This window comes from Hordeum vulgare, chromosome 2H, assembly GCF_904849725.1.
Source record: "Hordeum vulgare subsp. vulgare chromosome 2H, MorexV3_pseudomolecules_assembly, whole genome shotgun sequence".
Lineage (NCBI taxonomy): Eukaryota > Viridiplantae > Streptophyta > Magnoliopsida > Poales > Poaceae > Hordeum > Hordeum vulgare.
Genome location: NC_058519.1, coordinates 50,458,767 through 50,462,830, shown reverse-complemented (window position 1 = coordinate 50,462,830; position 4,064 = coordinate 50,458,767). Strand labels below are relative to the sequence as shown.

The 4,064-nt window shown below is 49.0% G+C and overlaps 1 pseudogene; it reads right to left on the bottom strand.

The window, feature by feature from the left end:
• Window positions 1–1,049: 1,049 nt before the first annotated feature.
• Window positions 1,050–2,255, bottom strand: LOC123425383 (annotated as a pseudogene).
• Between the last annotated feature and the right edge of the window lie 1,809 nt (window positions 2,256–4,064).

Sequence of the window (4,064 nt, the reverse complement as noted above, 5' to 3'; positions counted from 1 at the left end):
TAGCTATTGTCACTCCGGGATTGCCGGGTCATAACACATAGTAGGTGACTGCAACTTGCAAGATATGATCAAGAACACAAATATATTGGCGACAACATAATAGGTTCAGATCTGAAATCATGGCACTCGGGCCCTAGTGACAAGCATTAAGCATGGCAAAGTAGTAGCAGCATCAATCTCAGAACATAGTGGATACTAGGGATCAATCCCCGTCAAAACTAACTCAATTACATGATAGATCTCATCCAACCCATCACCGTCCAGCAAGCCTACGATGAGATTACTCACGAACCGTGAAGAGCATCATGGAATTGGCGATGAAGGAAGGTTGATGATGACGATGGCGACGATCTCCCCTCTCCGGAGCACAGAAAGGACTCCAGATCTGCCCTCCAGAGGAAGAACAGGAGGTGGCGGCGCCTCCGTATCGTAAAACGTGACGAACTCTTCTCTCTGATTTTTTTTCTGGACGAAAGAGGCTAAATAGAGTTGAGATTGGAGGCGGTGGAGCTTTGTGGGCCCCACAAGCCTGCCAGGCACGGCGAGGGGGGGGCGCGCCTGGTGGGCTTGTGGGCTCCACGCTCCACTTCCTCCGTTGATCATTCTTGCGCCAGTATTTTTTATATATTCCACAAAAATTCTCCGTAAATTTCCAGGTCATTCCGAGAACTTTTATTTCTGCGCAAAAACAACACCATGGCAATTCTGCTGAAAACAGCGTTAGTCCAGGTTAGTTCCATTTAAATCATGCAAATTAGAGTCCAAAACAAGGGCAAAAGAGTTTGGAAAAGTAGATACAACGGAGACGTATCAGGAAGCATCTCCATCACCTTCGGTAGACTTGCGGCCGACGAGCTCGACGCACCCGCAACGCCGCCGCCAATAGCCTCTAGCATCTGGAAACAGGTCAACGAAGGCAGGCAGGGACGTCCCCAAATGATTAGCACACGGAGCAGGGTCTTTCATGCAAAAATCACCCCACACGTACGCCTCGCGTGACCTCGAACGGAGAAAACGGGCAGCGAGCCGGTCCAAACGGCGGTTGTGACCTAGATAAGCCCGCAACGCAAGTTCTGTGACGGGTTTTTTCGCTTTGCAAGTAGTGGAACTGAAGTGCACCCGTAAGACAAGTTCTCAGACCGCCGACGCCTCTTTACTCCCATCTCCATGTGCTCTCGTGGATAGGGAATTCGTTCCAAAGCGTTTGACCCCAGATCAAACACGACAACCCACTGCTCATGCTGGAGGTACGTGTCGTGCTCCACAAAGTAGACGCAGTTTCTCCTGATGGCAGGGAACTCCTTTGCAGAGAGCGCGAGCGAGTCACCCCGGCCCAGGAAGAGCGAGTAGTCGCCGAGATCCGTCACCGTCTACCCCCGGAGGTCGAGCCGGTCGGCGTCCCAGTCCGGGCAGTGCACCTCCGCAAGCATCACGTCGCTGCGCGGTAGCCCCCAGCGATACAACATCACGAGCATCGGCCGGTCGTTGCAGGCCATGACGTGCGGCATCGGATGCCCAGGGAAGCGTCGTGCATGCCGCGCCTGTAGAGGGGCGTAGAGGCAGATGCGTCGCAGAAGCTTGGGAGGATGGTTCTGGTGCTGGTGGTCGAAAATGTCGAGGGACATGTTGATGGTGGAGACGTAGAGCCTGTCTCGGTGGAAGGCCGCGCTTTGGACCCTGCCGTTGGGGTACTCGCGCTGCATCACCCAGGCCGCGTCTCCCAGGCGCCAGAAGAAGAGCCGCTGCCCGAACAGTGCGCCGGGGATCATTTAGCTCGCGATCGCCATCCAGCCCGGCGGCGACGGCGAGGCGAGCGGGTCTCCGAAGAGGAACACCTGGGCGACGGTCGTCAGGGTGGGCAGAGGGATCTCGGCTTTGGAGAGGGGCTCCAGGAGGACGAGCCTCGAGGGGGGTCGCAGGTCGTCCGTGAGCACGAGCCAGCCGCGGGGCGTGCCGCAGCAGTAGGGGAAGCCGGCCGGGGACGGGGAGTCTATCTCTATCCTTGCGCCGCCGCCACGGAGCGGCCACAGGGAGTGTTCGCCGACGGGGTTAACGACGCTGAAAGGGTCGCGGTGGCGGTCGTTGGCGGCGACGACCCACGGGCGGCGGGCCGCGAGCGGGGCGGTGGACGCGCGCCAGTGGGAGCATAACTGGCGAACGTGGATTTTGTCCGCGTCGGCCGGCAGACGGTCGGAGACCTCCTTGAGGAGGTCTGCCGGCCGGCAGGGACATCCAGCCACCGCCCGCCATGCCATGCATCGGCCTCACTCCCATTTTCCTACTCTTTGATTGATGAGATGAAATGGACAACAATTGAGTCAGCCTTTTCCTATAGTCTAGAAGTATATCTATACTCGGCGCCTGTCTTTTTATTAGAGGAGGGAGTGGCGCCTCTACGAAACCGAGTCCCCGACGAACTCCAAAGTAGCGTTTTGATTTTCGGTTTGATAATTTTTTCGCCCTGGGCGGAGATTTCGACCATTTTCAATTTTTCGGCCGAAATTTCACTAAAGTTTGACTAAATTTTGATCAAAATTCGTCAAATTTGACCAATTTCGACGGAAAGATAGATCTCGCCCCAGGCCGAGATGGCCGAAATCCATTTTTTCCGGCCAAATTTCAAAACACAGGTCCAAACCCGAGTCGCCGATGAAGGGTAGGCCGTGGCCGTACAATCCTCTCTCACTTTTTTCGAGCGAGATAGGATTAAATCCTGGAAAATGAGGACCAACTAACTTCTTTTTTATTCTAAAAAACTTGTTTTTTCGAAAAATGATGGGATCTTTTTTCTATTTTGCGCAGAAAAAATGATGGGATCTATTACTCTCTCCTATCCATATTAACTTTTTTTTAGGGATCCTACCCATATTACCTGACGCTGTACTACCCTCGTCCTGATTTATTGATCATCTTGGTATTTTCTATCAAAATTTGACCATAAATTTAATTTTAAAAAAAATTAATGTATTTCATAAAAGTTATATTGTTGGATTCGTATTTAAATATAATTTCCAATTATACTATTTTTTATGGCATGCATTAATATTTTTAATCATTGTTCAAGAATTCGTCTGATTAAACAGTTAACTTGCTAGTTAATTGCAATTCTTAGGGTGACCGAATCGAATAACATCTATTCATCGTGTTAACTTCCCGTGCCGATTAATTGACCAGCTAAACCGATTAACAAGTTATCATACCGATTAATTAGTTGCCGACCGATTAATCACTACTCGCCTATTAACTAGTGGGTAAACGAATCCCAAAATTTTGGCACATAATGCCTCCCACCCCCTCTTTCTACTAAATACCTAGGGTTTGGCCCTCCTCGTGCTTCCTCATGCTCCTTTCATCCCCTCCTAACCTGGCTGGTGGCTAGTCGTGTTCTCACTGGTGCCAGTCTCCACACTACACCTGCAAGATCTAGTTGCTCCGTCATTCTGGTCGCTTGCCTCGACCCCACCGCCCTTGGACACTCCCCATCCTCTCCCATACGATGCTCCCCAATCTCTTCCTCAATGGCGTTACCAGCACGCAAGGTACTACCATCTTTCCCCCATACCTTAGTGGAGAATCCAGCATTCATATATTAGTAGATTATGAATTACAATTTTGTAGATGGATGGATAGAACTGTTGGTTTTGGTTGTTATCTGTAGTATCTTATGTGATGTTTGTTAGCAAGTATATGGATAAGTTTAAATGTTTAATCGCTCATTTTGAATTTTGAGATTTTATATATTTAGATGTACAACAATTATTAATTTTACCTCTTATCTATTTTTTATATGCCTACAATAGAATATTTCGGTATATTACATAGCTAGTTGCATGGAATTATGGTATGATACATAATATTTTTAGATATAAGTTGGCAAGTTTATGTTTAATCTACCGATTAATGGTCAATCGATTAATCCGGTTAATAGGCCGATTCACCGATTAATCGCTACTCGCAAGCCGACCGAGCAGCTACCAGTTATCGATTTCTTGAACAATGTTTTTAATTAAATTCATGATCAAAATTTGACAGAAAATACTAAGAGGGGCAATAAATCAGGACGA